General features: G+C 43.8%; 1 protein-coding gene across 2 annotated transcripts in view; it reads left to right on the forward strand.

Annotated features, from left to right (window-relative positions):
- The first annotated feature begins 21,431 nt into the window (after positions 1–21,431).
- LOC121353957 (FERM domain-containing protein 6-like) overlaps positions 21,432–23,319 on the forward strand; it is a 40,785-nt gene continuing 38,897 nt past the window's right edge. The window contains exon 1 of one of the 2 annotated variants that reach the window (XM_041468191.1): positions 21,432–21,630. The gene's annotated coding sequence lies outside the window, so the exon portion shown is untranslated. Of the gene's footprint in view, positions 21,631–21,829; positions 21,960–23,319 lie in introns of those variants that run through there. The other variant, XM_041468192.1, reaches the window with a different exon arrangement.

Consider the following 23,319-nt stretch of genomic DNA (forward strand, 5'->3'; position numbering starts at 1 on the left):
ATTGACCAAGTCCAGGCCCTGTGATTGTATCACAAACCCTGGAAGGGAAGTCTGAGAGGTAGGTGATTACATCAGGACTGCTGGGATGATTTACAGCCAAGGTAACAAGAGCTTTCTCTCATTATGTCATTTTTATGGCAATCATAGACAACTTCTTATAGTAATCATTAAAAAAAAAAAAAAAGAAAAAAGAAAAAGGAAAAGCAATTCTGTGATGTAGGGAAGGCTTTTAAGCTGGCACAGAAAATTCATCGCAAACCACAAACTGGTATGACAGCAGTGAAATGGGAGAAGCAGGACAGAGATCACTGCAAGTCTTACTGCAAGAGCCTGCTACCACATAATCTGGGATTGCTGCAGCCACTACATTGTCAATATTCTGTCTTTGGTGATGATGGCCTCTCATGTATGGATGAGGATGCGTAAGAAAAAAATTTGCTTTCTAGAGCTATGTTGAGGACAGATCTGGTCAGGTGTTCCCCCTCCAAGAGGGCAATCATCTTGTGCCAACAATCCCTACAGGCCTTGCACTCCTAGAGAGAAATTCTAGATTGCAGAATAAGGACTTTGGCAATAGTCACAAAATCTACCATTCATGTAGGACATTTGCTAAGAGGACAGGTCAAGCTTGTTCACTCAGGTGAGGAACTAATAGTCTGAAACAAACCTGTGATGGGTCCCCACTCTCCTTCTCCTCAGGGCAATGAGAACCCTTGGCAATCTCTTCACAAAAGCTGTTACTGGGGAAGGGATGCCTGGAATTCCTGCAGCGGGGCCAGGGTCTTCTTTGCCTTTTCATTCTTTGCAGGAGGTAACCATAAATGGGATATGACAGTAGAATAATTATGACAGTAGAATCATTCACAGTCCTTGGTGTTTGAATCAGTATGGCAAATTCACTGAAAATAAAAATTGGCAAGAGAAAGAGGGTCCCTCTCTGGCAGGAGGAGATCTCTTTCCTACTCTTTACTGATACCAATATAATACCATTTAAGCATTTTATTCTGCAGTGGAAATTCTGAGTAACCTTTTCAAAGTGCTGCTTAGCCATTTTACTGAGTATTCTTATATCATACAAGAAGAAGTAAATGCTTATCTATACAAGGAGAGATGAATTTCAGCTGTACCTTCACTCTTCACATGCCTTCCTTGTGTGCTGCCTTCCTTTTCCACTGTCTGGGAAAAATTAGTTTCTTCATCTCTCAGTGTCAAGATATGTTTCCCCATGCGTGGTTGGATTCAGCAGCAGGGGCTGTGGTAGGGACCTGTGTGGTGGGGACCTGTGTGCCAGTCACAGCTGGGTCCAACCATTTCTGAAACCAGTCTGTGCAACCACCACTCACCAGAGCTGAAGCCAGGCAGGAAGAGGATCCCACAGCATCCCATCTCAGACATATTTCAGGAAGATTAGCAGGCATTGCAAGCAGGAGATACACAGATAACACTTTTAGGGAGACAAATTAAGACAAGAGATAATTGTGGAGACATGGAGCTGGGGACACACTCTTGGAAGGCAGAGCTCCACATTAAAGGGAGGCAGCCTGTGGCTAATAGGCAACCCAGAGTGGGCAGGGACAGCCCTGGGGGACTGTGGCAATGGGTGATCAACACTAGGGAAAGGACAGTTCTGAGGGACTGTGGCCAACATGCAAAACTGTAAGAGGCAAGAAGGACAGAGAAAAAACAGTAAGAACGACAGATGGCCAAAGGAATACCAGTAAGGAATGTGGAAAGGCAGCAGACTAAACTACTGTGTATATGGCCCCAGCCTCTGGGATTATTCAGTGTAACCCACATCAAAAACAAGAGGAGGTGAGACTAGGGAGGAGGGAGGAAAGGTGTTTTGCTGAATAGTGCCTGAGGAAGAAGAGTCGAGAAAGCTGATTACCCAAGTGTTTGCTTAATTGTTCATGGTTTCTTTTTCTCAAAAAATCAGTAATTAGAAGCTTCTGTTCATTGGCAATAAACTGAAGTAAGTAAAAATTCTCTGAGTTGAACCTGTTTTGCCAGTAACATCACACATGCAGTATTTTCTTCCTTTGTCTCTTCCACCTTTTGCAAATAATCTTGTGCACGCTGCCCTGGTGACACCAGAGGACATGCTTTTCCACAGATCCACCTTTTTTCTACCCTCTCTTGCATCTTATCACTTCATCCATATTTAGTCTTTGTTCCACCTGGCCTGATCAGCTCAGCCTTGTGAGAGCCCGGGCTTCCAGCTAACTAAAGACAAAGCCACAGCAGGAGTCTGGTGAGCAAAGAGCACCTGGACACGCTCAACAAAAGAGGGTAGTTTCATCCCTGTGCCCATGTTGTGAACCCGGCCAGCTCCAACAAAGGACAGTTTGGGACTGAGGGCAGCTTGTGGTTTCCTGTGTCATGAGTGACAAGCCCATGATGCTTTCTTCTGAACTGAAGCATAACATTCAAGTAATACAAACAGTATTAAATACAAATAGGAAGGAAATGGTTTGCAATACTCTGTTTGCCTGTGGCATCTCTTCTTACATTTTTCACAAACAATTTCAGTATATTAGACTCCTGCTGACCTTAAGAGTCTCCAGAGCAATTTTGGTTCTTCTGCTCCAAAAATATTTGATAGTTTTACCTGAAGGTGCTTGTATGTTCAAACATGCTCTTTATTTCTCATAGGAATTTATCTGCCTGCTTTTTCCATTGCTGCTCACCTACCACTCTGTTCAGAAACTGGGGAAAAAATTTCACATGGTGTAAGATGCAGCATTGTCTCCTTACTGTTTAGCCACAGAAAAGCACTACACTGCACTACTGTTATTCAGACAAGAAACAGAACAAGCAAGAAGAAGTTGATTGGAATAAAGGGCAAGCAATGGATTTCACTAATATGCAGAAGGCCAGCACAAGTCTTACATATTAATTACATGATGGTTGAGAGAGTGTCTGAAATATGTTTGAGATCCAGGTAGCATACAGCTTTGTACTGGCTTTTACTCTAGACCATGAGTTTTGCCCTTACAGCCCCCGCCCTTGAAAAGTGTGACCCCTTCCTTATGAAAGGCCACGGGTTCCCCCTGTCTGGTGAGGGTGGTGGGTGCCCAGCCCTGCTGGGATCTGCATGGAAAGGCAGGGAACAAGGAGCTGCTGAGTCCAGTAGTGAGATCTGTTGAAAGATATGAGCAGCCTGAGGGTAAGGAGATGCTGGGAGAGACAAGAAAACTCCTAGGGAGTGGTCGAGCTAAACTAACAAAATTCTTTCCCATACACATGCCTAATACTTAAAATAATAAAAACACCTTTTGGGAACTACTAAGCCATGGGAAAGCCAAACAAAGTCTGTTTTGGATTTACTTTAGTCAGCAGCTCAGGAATATCAGAGACCCTGCTACATGAACTGGATATTTAAATACTACAAAATTCCAGCGAGTGTGATAAAGATGGACTTTTATTTGGCAAGAGGGGATGTACTTGTGCAATGTTCTCAGCAACAGTGCATTTACCCACACCAATGGAGTAGTGCTTATCCCAGAACTGGTGGTACTGCTTCCTTTACTCAGCCCTTCAGCCCAGTGCTGAATCCCTTAGTAATAACTTGGCCATAAAGCAAAGAGCTCAGCTATGGCCTAGCCCAATCTCTCCATGCAGAGAAATGCTGCCACATTTACACACAGTTAAGCAAAGCAGCTTCTAAATTTTGCATTAAATTTTGGTTGTAAATTTTGATGGGCTTTCTCCAGGCTGTCCCTACTCCCTGCAGCACTGCAGTCGAAGCTGGACGTCAGAAATGCAACAGCTGCAGCAGGCAGCAGCTCCCACTCTAGGGTGGGCTGCTTAGGTGGATCAGCTCTGAACAGTGGTAGCTGTTTTTGCAGCAGTGCATAGGCAAAAAGGCCATAGTGAGCAGAAGGGCCTCGACCTGAAAACCCAATGTGTTCTCCCAGTCACTGGGGAAGATTGCTCATCAGAAGAGTACTCTGTGTAGAAAAGGTGTTCTTCAGTATGTTTGTATCTCATTTGGCCTAGGATTAGATTTTGCCTGATGGTAACACCCAGGCAGATTTCTTCAGTCATTCAATTTTTCTAATGCAAATATATGCTGGCTCTTTGAAAGACACCACATTTTTGCTGATTGTGGCTTAGGTGATGGAAAAGAGACATCCCTGTGGAGACAGTGTGGACTGGCAGACGGACACTTTGGTCTCTGCCTGCACTTTGAACAGGATAAATTCTTGAGGGTGAAGGTGACTGGAGGCAGACAATCTGGAGGACTGGCTCCCCTTCCATGATTTCCCCTTCCATGCTCCTCCTTTTGCTTTGGAGAGTGCTGTGAACACTGCAAGATACTCTTTTGTGTCTGCCTTCACCCATGGGAACAGAATCAGACACAGTGGGGAACACAATATGGGGACATCTGAAACTGTTAACTTAAATTCAGTACAGTGTACATATCACTGGGCTGTTCCCAGACTCGTTGTAGGACATCTGTGTGCAGCTGCACACAGCCAGGCTTGGCCTCTCACTGCTCACAAATCTTTCAGTCATGGAGAAGGCAGCCTGCAAAGATGTGCAACCACTCAGCTGTGGATCAACTGGATGAAGAGATGTGTCAGAAGGCAAGGAACAATAGCAGTATTCAGTCATGACCACCATGGTTTGAAAGCACTGAACTAGAGATTTAAGGGATTTGCTACAGATGTGTCCCCAGGTTCTTTGGGGCCACAGGAAGAATCCAGACCATAGCTTGATGATGTTGTAAATACAGCTTTAGCGGTCTGACTAGGTGAAAAATGCTGCATCCTCATGCCAAAAAATGTTCTTTAACATTTAACACACCCCAAAAAAATGGGTGAAGTAGGAGTAAGCCTTGTATCTACTATCCAGCCTACTTATTAAGTGTAACAGTTTTACAGACATATGGCACAGCAATTTCTCTCCTTAGATGCTGTGTGAAAGCAAGATATAAAGAATCTCAGAAGAAGACTGCGGGGGGAGGAAATAGCTGAACTGACAGTGCATAACATCATGTTTACAAAGTAAACAATCTGAGAAGAAAAAAGCAAGCCTTCTCTTAAATCTTTAGTTGAAAGAGCCTTGTGTACAGCATGCAGCTATTAGCACCAGCACAGCACAGATGAGACAGAGAGATTTGAAACTGATGTTGCTTTAAAGAACTTGCCATGTGGTGCTGCAGCATTAGCTGTCTCTTAAAATTCTGGTTTAGGAATAGACACTATTTACTGGATTACCACCAAGCAAAGGTCTGTCACCAAATTTATTTCCAGTAGTTGCATCAATGGGCACTGAGTTGCAGGATCTGAGAACCATTGTCACTGGTAGACTGAACCTGCATCCCCAGCAGTCATCAACTGCAAACCAGCTACACAAACCCTGCCCATCACTTCTAAAGGTGCTTTTTGAAGCCAGAGAGGGGATTTGAAATATTTCAGTGCAAAAGGATGAGAGCTGCCATGAGAGCTGCTTTGTGCAGCTGTAGCTTGCCTTACACAGGGTATGCTGCAAGTTTTTCTGCGTGTAGAAGAAAAAATCCACAAGTAACTGCTGCACATGAATGCCTTGAATAATTAGAGGTCCATGAACAGTGTAAAAACTGGGCTCGCTAATGCATCCTGCTAAGAGGATCTCTGCATCACTGTTCCTTCTGTTACACCAATGTGCTACAGAGACACAGAGGCTGTGCCTTGAATTACTTACTCAATAAAGTTACTGTTTAGCTTCTTAAACAAAGATGAGTCAGGTTTGCCTTTGCTGAAGCCAGCTCTGCCCATAAGTGGGGGCTAAGGTGAGAACTCCACGCAGTCCCATACTGATACACCCTCACTTAGTGAATCCTGAAGTAGGAAATGGCCTTCGGCGCCACTTTGCCTTCCTTGGCCTCACTCTTTTTTTTCCCCACAAAAGCCTTGTGGTGATATTGAGAGCTACTACCCTGTGGTAAACATCCACTGCTTTGCTGTGGATAGGGGCTCTGGGGACAGCCAAGCCATGTTTTGGTGCTCTTATTGCAGGCGGTAATCTGCAGGGAAAATAAAAAGAAGGCTTAAGAAAGGCAGATGGCTGATCATGGTCAGTCAGTGTCCCAGCTGTCCCAGGTGTTAACCTTCCACAGGAAGGTCCTGGCCAAGGATGCCTGGATGTCCTAGTCTAAAAGACTGTAGGAAATTACACTATAAGCCTTCAACACTAAGGCCATTCTTTTCCCAAGACATGGAAAATTCACTCCTGGATCAGAACATATCCTTGGTTCATTTTATTGGCAAAGTACCCGGGAAATGAACCTCCTGAACCTCCTAGCTCTCATACAAAGGTCCAGAGAGCTTTGGTTTCGGGGGGGGGGGGGGGCAAGGGGAGGGGGGGATTATGCCTGGCTGTTGTTCTGTTAAAAGTCGGTTTGTTTCTGTCTCATAAAGTATGCAAGAATGTTCCCATGCTCTGCCCGGGCCAGCCCCCAGCAGCATGCTTCACACATTAGCAGCTGATGCTGGAATGCTGCGTTCCCAGGGCAACTGGGAGCCCCCCATGGGGCACAGCCAGCCCCCACCATTGTGCAGCCCTGGCTGACACGGCTCTGTTGGGTGAGGTAATGCAAACCAAGCCAGGGGCACAAATGGCACTTGGAAACTGTTCCACGACTTCAAAGGGTGGACTGCATGGCCCCCAGGAAGGCTGCCTCACTCCAGCCTGCACCTCCACTACTGAATTTCACCTCGTCTCCCACCCCGCTGCTGCTGTCACAGTGACAGTATCCTGGGCTGCATCATTTGCACAAACCTTTGTGGTATGGTTTAGTGGGCACTGTGGCATTTGGTCAAAGGCTGGGCTTGATGATCTTGGATGTCTTTTCTGCCCTTAATGAAAAGAAGAGTAACCAATAGGTTGAGGGAATGGTGTCTACTCCTCTCTGGTGAGGGCCTACCTGGAGAACTGAATCCCCCTCTGGGCCCCCAAACATAAGAAGGACATGGACCTGGTGGAGCGAGCCCAGAGAAGGACTCTTGCTGTCATGGTTTAACCCCTGTCAGCAACCAAGTTGTACTAACCACTCTTAAGAAAACTACCCCAGCTGAAACCAGCACATTGGGCCACTAAGTTCATCACAGGGCTGGAGCACCTCCCCTATGAAGACAGGCTCAGAGAGCTGGAGTTGTTCAGCAAGGAGAAGGGCAGGCTCTGGACACACCTTGTAACAGCCTTCCAATACCTAAAGGGTACATGAATTCTGGAGAGGGACTTTTTACAAGGGCATGTAGTGATAGGCCAAGGGGGAATGGCTTTAAACTGAAAGAAGGTATATTAGATAAGATCTAAGAAAGACCTTTTCTTTACAAAGCAGGTAGTAAAACACTGGAACAGGTTGTCCAGAGAGGCAGCAGATGCCCTCATGCCTGGAAAATCCAAAGTCAGACTGGATGCAGTTCGCGGTTCCGTGCAACCTGGTGTAGCCGAAGACGTCCTTGCTCATTGCAGGGTTGTTGGACTAGATGTGCTATAAACCTTTCCAATCCAAAATATTCTGTTCTATGACAGGCCTATCGGAATTGTGGCAGGAGCTCTGCAGTGGACTCAGGTGCTGCTACCAGTCAGCCCCAACCTGCTCACCCATGGACCTCTAGCACAGAGTCAGAAGGCTTTTTTCAGAATATTTTTATTTCTTGATGCTGGACTCCCCTTCAGTATGGGACTGAAAAGAGTGCTGCACAGTAAGAAAGAAGAACTGTCCTCTCAGATCCATGTTCTAGCCATGGACACAGCTGAATTCTTACCCACTGCCTTCAATAATTCAATTCTACTACACTGTACCCTCATGAGATATGATTTCATATTGATTAGAGGCCTAGGCTCCAGCAAGCAGTGACTTGATGTATATCTAATGCTGTGTAAATGTTAAGACATTATTCTTGTCCCCAAAACTTTGCTGTATTCTACATGTAATGAATATTGAGAGAGGAATTGGAGGTTTGCCACCAGATACAAAAAGAGAGAGCAATGTTATTGTTACACTTAAAATTCTTTTATTAGATAGCTGTCTAAATTACATGCAGAAACGGAACACATCAGGTCATTAAAGGGACAATCAATTCCTTAACATCACCTTGAGCTTAACAAAAATGTTAGCATCAGACCATGCACTTGCCAGATTGATTGAGAAACAACTGAAATCTGCCTGTTCTGTGAGCCTAGTCTCTGTTCTCAACGAGAAAGTGGAGGAGATATTTCAAAGGATATTTAAAGAAACTGCAAGTGGAAAACATGCAGTGATCAAAACAATTTTATGGTATTCTTTGGTTGCACAACAACAAATCAATATGTAACTACAACTAGGACTGAGAAAACTACTGCCTGGGAACCAAAGGCATCCCAGTTCCACACCTATTTGCAGACTGCAGAGTGCTTTAACACTAACATTGTGTCCTAGTACATTTTGGCCCAGTTTTTCAAATATGCATAGGGTGTCAGAACATGCACATATGAATCAGTGAATTAAGTGTCTAATGTTTTGGACCGTGTGTCTTCCTATTTGTGTCTTTCACTACTTTGACTTTGTCAAATTCTAAGACATTTCTGTAGCACTTCTGAGAGGTAGGCAAGTCAAGTGCACCAATGATGTTTTTTACCCAGTGGAAAATCAGTAAGCAATATGGCTAGCACTTTCAGTGACAAAACAGGGACAAGAAATCCTCTTGATACCAGGAAGGTTAGGGCCAACATTGCTCCCTCAGCTTTCTAGCTCACCTGCCGTGCATTGAGGTGATTTCGTGATCTCGTGATCACACAGTGCTTCTGATGGGAGTGAAAACTGAATTACAATGTTCTCTGTAATAAAGATAAAGCAAAATCAAATAAAGCTACATTCTTGAAAGCCAAGAAATTCAAAGATACTCTTAGAGCAAACTTATGACGTGGAAATAAAGATTTCTATAACGTATATAACTTTCCAATGTGTTCTTACCAAAACTGCAGCAGGAGGTCTTCCACATCAGTTATCCACATCCCTAAAAATAAAGCTGAGTAGAGAAACTGCCTGACCTGCTCTAGTGGCACTCAATTCTGCTTCTCTTCAGCTTATACAAAGCTTCCATTACTTTCAGTGGGAACAGCTTAGCAGTTCTAGTAGTGTGAATGGATGCATTATAATCTCAGTAATAACAAATGTCATGCACATTCCATGATTAGCTAGAAAAATGATTCCAGGGTTAAATAGGCATGTCTTATTCAGATGCATGCCACTGAGCTAGGCCCATCACCTAGGTACTGGATGCCATCTCTCCCTATTTCTCCTTCTCCTATTGCTAAACCTGCTAATCCTGGGCAGCAAGCAAACATCACTATTGCAGGCTTATCCAAAAACTATGCAGGGACAATTAGCCTCATTGAAAAAAGGTATCAAAGACTTTACTGTATCAATTATCTGGTTTTCAGTGCACACACACACACAGAGGCATTGAAGGTATTTTAAACATAGCTAAAGACAGTTCACTGTGAATGGCAGTGAACTTCATGCACTAAAAACTCTGCATCTCCCCCTGTGATGTAATGCCTGTACCTTTGGATGAGTGGCTTTGCTACAGCTTTTTATCCTGAAAGGTTAGGAGAGAGATACTCCCAGTCCCAAGGGACACTGCAGCTGAATGTGCCCTACCACGATCACACTGGCAACATCAATTGATAGTAAAAAGCAGGTGGCAGCATCCTCATCAAAATAAACACATGGATGAATCAAACACCTCAAAGTGGACAGCATGGAAAGTGGGAAAGGAGAAGTTAGAGGAATACCACTGTTTTAGCATCTTCTAGGGTGTAAGTAGTCTGCAGGAGTAGGAGTTTGTACTTGCAGACTGCATTAGTAGTATGAGCATCCACAGTGCTCCTGAAAAGAAGAAATTACATCCTATGTCTATCTCCTTTATGTTATAAAGGTAAGAAGCAGGAGGTGTGTTCAGTTAAGATGTTCCCAAATGTAACTCTCAGCATCCACAGAGCCTGAGGGATCAGAAAGATGAAGTTAGGCCAGGGGGTGCAGTAAGGATCCAGACGTTTGCAGAAAACTTTAAGTGGTGTGATGTGGCTATAAGATTGTGCAGCAGTTTCCATATAAAATGATATTATTAAAGGATTTTATTCCTTTAAAAATGCTTTTCATGTATTTTGAAACTGACCACAATGAATATATTCTGTGGCCTAAATTAGTTATTTTCTTGTTCAGTGCATATTTATTACAAGCATGTGCTGTAATACGGTTGTGACAATAATGCCCGAACCACTAGAGTAAAACTGAGTGAATCAGCCTACTGAACAAAATAATAAATCACTTCACACTTTTTCTTTGAAAGAGCTTGTCAACAGAGAATGTGAAAAAAATCCCACAACTATGGGGCACTATTACAACTGTAATTTTTGTTGAGGACTTGGAAGAGCAGTCATAGGTCCACCAAAGTCATGGAAGCTGAGCACTCTGGAGCAGCTTACTCTCTGCAAACCTGCTGAAGAGCCTCTGGGCCTAAAAGCTCACTCACTTTTTACAACTGTATGAGCTCTTAATGGCACATAATAGCCTTTCTCTGGACCACCGAGGCTGCAATAGTCTCAATCCTGCAGCTCTTCAAACAGGTGCCTTTCACAGGATGATCTGAAATTGATGGCCATAAATAAGCACAGCCATTCTAAAAACTTAGGTGTTAAGTCTGGTTGAAAATAATAAAACCAAATTTTCCCAATTTCCTTTAATAAAAATATTTACATGCTCTGAAATAATTTGAAGTCTACTACCAGCCCCATAACAGCCCTGTGGAAAATCACTGTTATACCAGATAAGTACATTTTTACATCGAGCTACTTTTTAAGGGCAAATTAAACCACATTGAAGAGGCTGTCCACAGCCTTTAGGAATCTGCTGTTGTTAGTAATTAAACTACACACCCTTTCCTAAACGTGGTGCTGCCGCCAAAATGCAATTCATAGGTGGGCAGTAGAAACAAGTCAAAGTAACTGTTCTTCTAATACAGAACGATTACTGCCTTCAAGCATAATGCTTTTGACAGCATTATGGTCTAAGCTCTTGTCGGGGTCGCAAGTTTAATCTCGCAGCAGCCACAGGCCCCCTCACTGTTGAGCGTGAACAATATGGTTAACATTTTTGGAATGGAGTTAAATTTCTTTGTCATTCCTAGCCTACACCTGACAGACGCAGCCCACTTCTCTGCTTTCATAACCTGCCATCTGGAAGATAACAAATTCTTATCTAACTGGTTGATCTTTCTTTCAATTGCTAAGAATGTTTCCCACCACCGACCAAAAGACCAGAAAACAGGGTTTACCCACCTGAAATAAACTCTGAGCTTTCCTGAGGCTAATTCCTTCAGATCCTACAAAATACAGTAATGTGTGACATAGCAAAGAGCTGTTAATACCAGCAGCATTCCTCTGGCTCATCACCACAACCACCACAATTCTCATTCCTGGGCTACTGATTAAATGCAAATAAATCTTGACATTGTTTTTGTCCACTATCTCATTGTATTTGGCTTCATTCACCAGTTTATCCCATGTAAGGCTAAGGGTAAGTTAATACAGGATGGATGATGTTATTTAGTTTATGTCCCATCACAGAAGAGGTTGCACTTTGCTTGAGCTCCTGCAGTGACAGTACAATATTTGCCTTAAATAAATAGCATGTAAATAACCAGTTACTGACAATTTCAGTAAGGGAATATACCTGCCCTCATAAAGACTTGTGTCCTAGTCAGGGGGAATTCTGTAGATCAAGTCCTTGTAAACATCTGTAAGTGTTACTTACAGACACAAGTCGTATCCAAATGTATACATGGCTCATAATATCTTCTTGCACTTGGCCAAGCTTCTAGTCCCCAGAATTGAAGGTGTCACAGACAGTGTTTCATATCCCAACCTCTCTCATGTGACCTACAATTAACCAAGAAATTCCAAATTTTCTTTGCTAGCAGTGCAATCAAGTACTTAAGGTACAGACAACTGCGGTCTTATTTACATGCCCAAATACATTCAGGCAATTGACATCAGGTGCCTATGCAGATCTGGACTATTGAGAGCTATTTATGTTGCCCAATTTTAGGTGACGTGATTTGTACAGTAATAGAAGAGAAAGGGTTCCCCCACAGCCAGTCAGAGATAGGAGTTTTTGTTTCTTTATTAGAGTGGCTGATGTGACCCCAGGGAAGAGGGGAAGAGGATGTACAGTGGGAAAGGCATGTACATATAAAGCCCCAAACTCTTCCAGAAGAGAAGAGGCATGGTATGAAAAGTTGGATAATTCCCTCTGCTAAGTGTCTTCACTGTTAGAAACATGGATAGACTATCTCCCAGTTGCAGGTACCCCAGCTATCCACTCCCATTATTCTGCTTCACATCAGATCTAGAAAGCAGGTAATTTTAATACTTAGTCCTTTACTTTCTGTGAGTTAGGTGCTGCCTGACATTTCAGTAAACCCTATTAAGCAGTGGGTTTCTACTGAAAAGGTTGTTTGCCACTGCAGCAACTTCAACTGCAGTTCCTGCCATCCCTCCTTGTGTTTTGTTGGAGCAAGGTTCTCCAATTCAACAGAGTTAGAAAAATATTCTATCAATTTTTCCAGGATAGGCCAAATGGCCTTCACCCTGCAGCTGTACCATCACTAGAGTAGACTCCAAAGAAGGAGTAGAAGAAGACAAAGAGAGAGAGAGGATCAGAACATTCCTTTTGGCTGGACCAGTTTAGTTGTAACCTGAAGCTGCATCATAAATTAGGTGCCTTAAAAACAGAGAGCAGGAATTTGCCCCTTGCCACCCAGAAGGTTAGACCAAAAGGCAGGGACACAGTCAGCTATGAGCCATGTTCTGTTTGCCTCCTCAGCAGGTCATGATATCCCTGCTTTCAGGTTCCATGTGGGCACACAAGAGCAATCTTTACCATGGGCATCCTCCGTGCATCAGTGCCAATGATGCTCCCCTCCTTTGAAATGGAGGATAGGCCTGGATGCACACATATGGATATTTATGGATGAAGTAAACTGATCCAGTTCAAATACTTTTCGGAATATTATTTTCTGTTTCACAGAGGCATGCTTGTAGAGGAGAGAGCAGCTTAAGAGCAAAAATGCAGTAGGTATCTGAAATTACCTTATGCCTGTCAGTCCAGGGACACTGGACTGGTTTTCTACACCTGACATTTGACTGAAAGCATAACATAGGTATCTCTATTTACATAAACATACTTACCCTACTTATTTTTACCCCTACAGAGTCACAGTAAAGTAAAAACCAGAAAAACTGTTGAGGATACATGGCCATGTAACTGGCACATTCATGTTGATTGGAAATTACTACCTTTTTCTAATTTCCTTATAATTCTTTTCAACACAAAAACTGAAGAAAAATTGTATTTGTCGCCTGAAAGGAAGTTAAAAAACTGAATGAAATATGTGATGGGTGCTATAAAGTGCTATGTATCTTAACATGAAATTTATCAGTGGCCTGAAAAGGAAGATACTACAGAGTAGGATCCCTGGTTGAAATGCTTTAGCCTCTTCAGAAAAGCCCTCTTTCAGCAGCTTGCTCATGTCTACATGACCAAGTGCTATCTTTGGGGCAGTGTCCAGAGCCCACTGCATCCCCTGAGAATGAGACCCACCCCCAAGGAACTTCAGTGCCAGCAGGACTTCCCTCTACTAGAGCTCAGCTTTACTACTGGAGATGGCAAGGGGTAACTCTAAAAGTTACTTTTTGATGTTATTGAGATGAATATTTCTTCTGTCATTTTAATGGAAGGAAGAGAAACAGCTATTTTTAAAAAGTAGGACTCCTCTGTGTGATCATTTCCAAGAGGCTGTGGACATCATTCCCAAGGAAAAAACAAACAGTCATACAAACCCTCAAAACTCAATCCTCAACCTTGAATTAAAAGATTTCAAGAATCAATAATGGTAACAGTATTTATGGGACATACAAAGAATTAGAGGACACTTCCTACCTTTTACAGATTTTGAACCATTTTACATTTTGGAAGTAACTTTAAGTGAACCAGGCTGACTTGTGTTTCTCATCTTTACTTGATGTATGATGACAAAAGGAGATAACCTTGGTATAGATAGCATGATTTATTCAGAACTCAAGTCAGTGAGGCATGCTTACCGTCATTGCACATTGGCAACCCCTGTGTGTACATTTTTTATTACTTTTGCCTTTTCTCCACTTACCAGCCACCATCTCCAGCTTTTACTTTGTCTTTGCCTGTCTCAAAGGTTTTCTTTCTAAAGGACAGAAACCAATCCCACCAGGGATTATATTTCACAGCCACATTCTTTATTTACAAGGGGGCTTCTGTGCTCAAGACTTTTTATACTTATAAGATACCTAAGTTTTTTTGTATAACTTGATGAAATGTTTATAATGTGATGAAATAGCTTTCAATACAGAAATAATTTAATGAGATGAGTTCCAGAAGACATTTTAACACTTCTACGCAGCCTCCAGGTGAAATGCAATTATTATTTCTTGATATAAGCTTTCACATCAGCTCTGTTTATTTTCAGGAAGGAGACATTTTTTTTCTTCCTGAAGAATGACAGGTTGAAACACTCAATTCCAAGTAAATTGTTTTGTTCTGGCAGTAGAAGAACCACCATCTCCTGCAGAGACAAGAATACTAAAATAGGCAGGAGCTCTTATGACAGGTAAGCAAGCCTCTGACCAGAGTGGTGCTCCTGTGAAGGTTAGGGGCAGAGGCCTATCTGTAAGAAAAAGGGGGGTTTTGTGGAGGTTGTGGAGCACCTTTGAACCTGAGCCCCATTTTCAGAGATGAGAGCAAATCCACCCTTGGGCACACACCGAACCACTCAGAAGGAATTTATCAGGAATGAGGGGAGATTTAGATGCATCTTTTTCTAATATACTTAAAAGTATACTCTCTGGGTGGAATAAATCCCATACTTCAGGCACTTTTCCTAATCTCACCTCCTCTATGGACAGATATCATAGCACTCTTCCCAGTCAACTCTTGGCCTTGCACAGGAGCTGGGAATTAATTCAAATCCCTTACTCCATGCCAGGTAATGTGATGAGGAAGAAACCTGACAGGACCTACACATTAGTAATTTTATCCAGAACATGGTGGAGAGAAGTGTATTTATGGAATGTGTCTGTGCAGGAGATTCACACTGTACAGCAGAAGACAACATTTCATGAATTTCAACAGCATTTTAAGTCAGGTACAGGCAAAGACTTTTCTTCATGTTTGGATCTGTTTTGCCCCAAGTAATGCAAAAATTGGATTTTTTTGCATTTTAGCTAAACTTACCACATTTGAGTTCCATTTCCATTGACACTGTTGTAAATTCAAATTATTTAATTCTAAGACCTTAATTTGCTAGAACATAACTGACTTCTAATGACCATTTTTACAACCCTTTGTTTACAGATTTCACTGGTTCTTTCCTGTCATATTAAATTCTACTTCTGCTGCCTAATTTCAAAGCTCTTGCTGCTTTGACACAGCATACCAGTGTTAATACATAACTGATGCATTTACTAAATGGGCAGGAGGGAAAACCAGATGAGCAAGAGTAAGGTAAGCACTTGACTGTAATTATCTGTGAATAGGCTTAGGTTAGCAGTGATAATGGCAGAAATAGATTTTACATGTCAGGCTAAATTCATCCTGTGGGTAATTCAAATCATCTTAGTGCCATTACTTCACAGAAATTTTCAGCCTAAATGTGCTCCTTTTCTCCTTTAATCCCCCATTTCTCATTGAACAAGCAGAATGACACAGCACATAAGGGTATCCCTTTGCTTCCCTAAAACTTGCAGGATTGTATGCTTATTTTTGGCTTTCTCTCCATTTTTTCCCCCAGAATTTTCTTATCTAGGCACAATATTTCCCAAGGTAGGGAAATCTGCAGCACTGCTTGGTAGCAGAAGGTAGAGAAAGGGCCGCTGGGGCATTTGCAAGCGCTGGCCTCTGCTCAGCCAATTGTTTCCTGCACATAGCATTTCAGAGCTGGTGGAGCTGGTCTCAGGCATGTTTCCTTTCCCAAGTGCTCCAGCCCCCTCCCCACGACCCCTCCAGAAACATCAGCTCTGCTTTGTGTGGCCGTGCAAGGTGCTCGCCAGGCAGGGGGCTGCAGGCAGGACCCCAGCAGCCAAGATTACATCTTCTTCCACATCTGAGTTTCCTGGGGGGTGGGGATCAGAGGGAACACACAGAATTTTCAAAAAAGAGGAAAGGCCAATGCTTTGGGCATGAAAAAAATCTGTGGTGTTGTAGAAAACTCTTTCCTGGCCCAAGTGCCTTTGTAGATCTTTCCTGACTCTACTGCTTTTTTATTAATATCCTAACACTTTATAATTGCAGACATTTCTATTATTAGATCTAGGGAAGAACAGGTAGAAACATAAAAAAAAGAAAAAGAAAAAGAAAAAGAAAAAGAAAAAGAAAAAGAAAAAGAAAAAGAAAAAGAAAACCTCCATTTAGTATTAGAAAAAAGCTTAACTGTGGAATATTCTTCCAAATATTTCCAAAGTTGATTAGTTTATGTAAAAAATTCCACCCTTCCCTATCATCTACTGGTGTTATTCTTCCTTTCGGACCAAGAATATATAAGTCAGATAGAGAGAAAAACTTAAAAATAGGAAAACAATATTACAGACAGTAATTCTAATCAAAACAAAAAGCAAAACACATAGCTGAAGGGAAGTAAAATTAAATGAAAAGCCTTTGTGAAACCCATATTCAGAGACAGCAGAAGCCAATTTACTCCTTTGCAAGTATGCTTTGGCAGGATTGCTGTCTTTAGGGGTCGAGAGAGGAAAGCTTGCAGGGAACAGACAGCCAGAAAGAATTCTTTAGTAAGAAATGAATGACAACGTTTGCCATGCCAAGGACATGAAATTATTTTAGCGCTGTGATGGAAGCCTATCAGTGACATGATAAGCACTGTGAAACCCTGGGCAGGGATTTAACAGCTCTGGCATGGTTTCAAAGTCATCAGAAAGTAACCAAAACTTCACAGTTTGAGTTTCAGTGTATGGTGAAATCAGCAGACAACTCCTGTCCCCAAAAAGGAATTTGTACCAGCAGCTTATGCACTTTTTGTGTATTTAGCTGCAGATACCAACTTGCCAGAGCACCTGTATAGGCAAAGATACATCAAATGCATTCTGTCAGAGAGAACGTGACAAACTCACATGGTGGCTCTGCCGCCACCAGCTGGGATCTCAGGAGGCTGTGTAATGAACACAGGTTTGGGCTTGATTAGAGCTTGGGTTAGGAAATCTTGAAATCTTGAAAAGGGCCCTGGGAATTTTGTCAGAGTTAGAATAAAACCATAAGCCTATAATGAGGTGAAATGATTTTGTGTTACTGAAAGATTCTGTTTCTCTTTAGAATAAAATGTGGCTTGTGACCATTTTAGTAAATACAGTCCCACAGAGACTCTGCCAAGGGTAAGAGTTACAACCTTTGTGCTCTAGGGCCAAATTTCATTTATGAACCCATTCTCCCTACCCAGATAACCCACCTGGTTTTCAAAGGTTGCTGACGGAGCAACATTATGCAGCTGTTCCCTCACTACCTGAAGGTCTCTGTTGAAATGTCAAATGAAAAACTTATTGAAGAAGAACATCAGGACCCCCTGGGATGAAAGATGCAATACACAGTGACATATATGGCACCAGAGACAATAGGGTATAAAGTAAAATCTCCCACGTCCTCCCCAGTCATATGGCACATCCCTGGTACAGGAGCCAAACTTCAAGTGCCCACAAGCAGTTTATGGCTCCAGAGCTGTACCTTGGCCTCACTTGCAGAGTAATGTGGTCAATGATCAGCACAACAACATTTGACTTTTATTTAATATAAACTGGTGTCTTATACCTCACCAATTATACCTATACCGTGTATATGGTGTTTGGTATAATGACTAATTATTATCAATAATGTAACCAATACTGTACCAGCAGATAAGCCACACTGTAACTTTATTTTTACTGTTTACATGCTCTTTTAGATAAATTTGATATTTCATATGTAAAAAATAAAATACAAAAGAATCCCAACCCCAGAGCTCAGAATTAAACCTGATTTTGCAACACGTTCATCATGAAAGCCATAGCTTGATGAACAGTCCCACTGAAGCTATTGACCATTTTCTAGGAATAAGGCTAGAGCGAGCAAAATCAAGATGTAACATGCACTGAGAACATCAACAAATATGATTTTGCTTCAGCATGTTTGCTAACAGAAAGCAGATTGTTATAATTTCATGTGTAATACCTATAATGACTGTATATGCAATGAAAAATACGCAATTATTGTTCCTGCAAGAGCTGCATTATGGCTGGAAAGTGTCTGTATGCAGCTGATTAAATCTGACTCTGAGAATGCAGTTCTGCGAATAGCCTTTCATGCAAGATATTCAAGTAATTTTTTTAGGGCTCTCTGACTGCCAGCTCGCTGCAGACACAGTTAGTTTAAACTTTTCTTGAGGATTCATTTCATGCCCTCCTTTCTGCTAATATCCCTGAGATCAGTGTTTTCTCTAATGAATAGCTGACCTATTCTCCTTTGATTTGCCATTGATTTCCTCACTTACCTCCCAATGCTATGCCTGTTGATTAAACGCTAGACATAGGAATGCCTCAAATTTCTGACTTCTGAGTCATCCTCTCATGACCTGAACAGCTTGAAGCCAGCTTCAGCTCCCATTAGTGAAAACTCCTTTTGTTTTTAAACTCTACAAGCAACCCATTTCTCTCCAAGCTGAGGTGCTGCTTGTGAACTAGACAATAAATAGTAGCAACAAAATTATCTCCTACATGCGCAGTGACAATTATTATAAGAAAAGGAAAGGGATACTTTTTCTGAGACAGAGAAGGCAAGCCACAACTTGTTGTAGTGTGCTTTTATACTTTGTAATACTTTGTAAAGCTTTCCCTTTTGCACTAGCAGATCTCTTTGCCTACATGCAATGCAGACAATGAGTAAAGACACCTGCTTATGGAAACTTATTTTTGCATGGGGTCCCTCTGACTCCAGCATGATTCTGCATAAGACATCGGCTTACAAAAGCCACTAGCTTTTAAGAACCAATCCATAAATCCCCTTCTCCAGGTTCCACTTTATAGAGCAAGCTGGATGAAAATGCTTATCAACACTGCAAGAAGGAGAGCTGGAGCTGATACTTTGAAACTTGCAGTGGTATTTCCTTGGAACACAGATATCTTCAGAGTCCAACACTTTGATGTCTCTTTCAAAAACAAACAGGCTGACAATATCTCAGTTTTCCTGCAGTCCTGATGCTTCTCAAAATGCAGCTTGTTTTCTCTAGGGTGCCACACAATCCTAGACCAGCTAGGTGCAATAATTACTATACTTCCAATTAAGGTAATAGTACCTGACATTCTGTACTAAATTCCCTTTTACTAAATCACAGCTACATTGGGAACATCACCTGCACACAACCCACACTTTACTTACTCTCCTACTCAGGTTCTGTGTGAAGGAAATAGCCCTAAGGATTCTAGTGCAAATGATGAGAAGAGCAGGTGAAGGTGGTGCGCCACAGAGCACACCTCTGTCTCAACAGCCTAGACACAATGCTTGCTTCCTGCGATAGCTAAAGCACCATTTCACAGAAACTGGAGCCATGAGTTTGTAAGCTACTGTAACATTTTCTTTTTCAAATGATCAAAATGCAGAAGAATGCAGCAACTGTTCAGAGCTGTTTGCTAACATTTCAAGTTCTCCACTAGCTGTCAGGGTATGACAGAAAGTCCTACTGTGACCAGATGACTGTGCTGGCTCTGCTGCAGGCTTTATACATGGTACAGGGCAGGTTAAATAAGAACAGATTCAACAACAGAGCCTACACTTGGGCACTAGATTCTGTGCCCTTGCACTCAATCCTGCAAATTCATGCTGGAAAATAAGTGAGGAAGACTAGGTGATATTGCAAGATGCTGACTCCAGCACTGGCTGGACCACTCCATGAGACAACCTAATCCACCAACACAGCAGGGCACTCTTCCAGCAAATAATAAAAAAAAATTAAAAAAAAAAAAAAAAAAAAAAAAAAAAAAAAAAAAGCTGGGATTTTCTGTCCATTTAATGGGATTGACCAGTTTAGCAATCTGAAGTGCTCCAGTGCTGGCTTAAGGAAGGTGCTACAACCATGAGCAAAGGGAGTGAAGGAGACAGAAAATAGTAAAGAATAAAAATAGACAGTGTAACATGTTTCTATGGACAGAAGGAAGATGTCACGCCAAGTCAGCTGCCCATGAAAACACACATTAGGCACCCCAGAATAGCATAGAAACAGTTGGCATGATGAGAGGGGAACTACATAGATCAGCCTTGGCTTAACCAAAGGACAAGCCATGAAAGACTTCACCTCAGCCATTGGGAGTTGCCTCTATTCAGTTAGGACCCACAGCCCTGGAACCATTCCTGAAATGAGGTGCCTGTCCATTTGCTCAGATAATGACATCAAAATTTTCTCTCAGAAGATTGTTGTGGGATAAGATATTCCTTCTGCTCAAAGAGCAGCCTCACTCTTACAGTCCAGCTGGGAAGAGGCAAAAGTAAGCTGTCCTCTTTATTATCTGTGCCAGCAAGGCTGAAGTTTTAGCCAGTCTCGTGTCCGACCTCAAATGCAAGATTAAAACCTGGGGGTCAGTACAGGTGATCTGGTTCCCTGTTCACATCAACCTGTCAGGTGGCCATGTTAGACCAGCAAGTCAGGCTCACTCTTGTGGCTCCTCCTGGGCAAATCTCAATTTTTTTGCTATGGAGTTGTGCAACACTGTGCAAAAGCCTTTCCACCTGCTCCCCTTCCATGCCTGCTGCATCCTCACATGGAACTTGGTATGTGGGGAAATTGAGCAACAACCTACTCTTGAGGGAGCAACTCAACAGAACTTGAGATTGTCCACCTTCTTTCAGAAAATTACTGCATTAAAAAGCAGATGATAACAGAAGAGGGAGGGAAACAAGAAGGCTTATGTCATGCGTGCAGCACAGCACCTCCCTCTCGAGCACTGTGGCTCTCAGCGCCCGAAAATCCAGGCGCGGAGTTCCCAGATCCGATCCCGACTCTTACACTGCACCTCTTTACGCTTTGAGCCATCTCCCCCTGCCAGCATCACCAGTTAACCTGGCTGCGGCACAGCCAACCGGACCGAGTTCCAGTGACTTGCTGTGGTGACTCTTAATTGCAATTTCCCCTACACAAACTTCATTGCTGCCAGTACGGTGGACTGAGTATCCACCAAAACCAAAATCGCCTCGCAGCCCCGCCAGCAACGCCTCATCGCCGCACACAGTCCGCCGGCTACCGCAGCTTCCCCTGCACACACAGCCCGTCCCGGCCCGCCCCCGCAGCTTCCTCTCCCCGTGTGCCGCCCCCCCCTGGCCCCGCCCCACCGCCGGTCCTCCTCGGGGGCTCCGGCGTGCTCCCGCCGTCTGCCCTGCTACCTCGGTGGGCGCTGGATGCTGCAGCGGAGACGCCGGAGGAGCTCCGCGGCGGGGGCTACACCGCGGTGAGTCCGCGGCGCTCCGCTGACGGGACAGCGGCGAGGAGGTGTCTCAGGGCCCCTGCGGCAGCGGGAGGAGAGGCTGGCGCGATCCCGGTGAGCTGCCGGGGGACAAAGGCATGGGGGGACGGGTGCCGGGTGGGAGCGGCGCCCGCGGGGAGGGAATGGTGGGGGCGAGGGCGCTGGGACGGCGGTGTGCTGCCCGCGGAACCGGGAGAGGCTCCGTGCTGCAGCGGTCGGTCCCACCGCGCGGCAGCGGCTGCCAAAGTCTATTTACAACTTCGTGGCTTCGATAGGCGGTGCTAGCGTCGGCCGGAGCGATCTCCGGGTGTGTCACATTGTCAGGGGGTTTTCCCGTCGGAGCCGCCACCGTGGGTGTCCCTGCGCGCTCCCGAGCGGAGGCAGCGAGAGCGGGCAGGCACAAGGTAGGGACAGGAGAGAGTGGGGCTCTGGAGGAGTCTGGGGTCGTGGTAACTTATCTGTCCCTCGGTGTCGTGGACCGGGCCCTGCCGGTGGGTCTCGCTGGATGATGGGGTGATGCTGGGGCAGGATCAGCAATACACAGGCTGCGCGACGGGAGACACCCGAGGCGGCTGGCCGTGTCCCAGAGAGCTCCCGTGGGGCCGTGCGATGGCACGAGTGTGGGACGCGTCCCAGCTGGTGCTCAGTTGGCTGCCACCTGCCTCGCAGGTGCCGAGGGGGATTGACAGGGACACGGCCCCGTGGGTCCCACCCTGTGGGGCAGCACCTGGGCCGCCTCCTTCCGTGGGGCAGCCTTGGGGGCGAGGGTCTGGAGGCGTCTCGTGGGGCTGGTCTGGGTCGTCCGACAGCCGTAAGGGACTTTGATGCACCCGTACGGGGTGGGACGGGACAGGAGGAGAGTGTCCCCGCAGGTGTGTGCTTGCGGGAGAAAGGGTGGGCGTCAGCAAGGCAAAAGTCTCCATACCTCGTTGTTTCTCCACCTCTTGGAATTCTTTTTTGGTAATGATTTGCAGGGCAAGGCTTTGGGTTTCCTGTGCTGAGAAGTCATCATCGTCTGCATCGAAAGGAGAGATGTTTCTCCTGGTATTCGGCAGTGACAGGCTCTCAGGTTAACTCCCCTGTGGCATTTAAAATGAACATCTGTGTTTTTCTACCATACCAGAAAACTAGCACGCTGTCTGAACCTTGTCCCTTCTTCAGAGTACCGCTGTGATGCCTGGACCCTGACAATAAACACTTCAGAAATGTTTTAAAAAACCCAAACCAACAAATCATAACTGTGAACATTGGTGACCCATTAATTTGTTTAGCGTTTTTAATTTTTATTTTGTTCCTGGAAAATTTGGAATGATAACAGAATGCCTTGGCCTCACTGTTGTTTATTCCTCCCATTTAATTGTACAATTAAACACTCAAAGTGTTATGGTTTCAGCACTAGTGGTGGTGGGAGTCTGTGTAGTAGCCTGTGTTTTGGCTTCAGATAGGAAGTGTCAAATCAGAAAAAAAAGGAATCTAAGAGGTGTGTGGGGGTTGTGTTTCTTGTAGAGATCACCTTGTGGAAGAAAAGAGGGGAGGAAACATAAAAGAATAAGACAAAAATAAGACTATACAATGCTGTTGAAGAACAGGAGTTGTAGTGATTCTTTGTTGTGGTCTGCCGAAAAATGTCTGTGGTTTTTGGGCAGGATTTTTTCCCCTTAGAATTTTTGTTGTTGTTAACAGGATTTTTTAATATGAACTTGATAAAATGGGATGGACACCAGTAACACCAAAAACGTCTGGATTTACTTGTGGTTTTCTCAT

This window comes from Pyrgilauda ruficollis, unplaced genomic scaffold, assembly GCF_017590135.1.
Source record: "Pyrgilauda ruficollis isolate IOZ18807 unplaced genomic scaffold, ASM1759013v1 scaffold214, whole genome shotgun sequence".
NCBI lineage: Eukaryota > Metazoa > Chordata > Aves > Passeriformes > Passeridae > Pyrgilauda > Pyrgilauda ruficollis.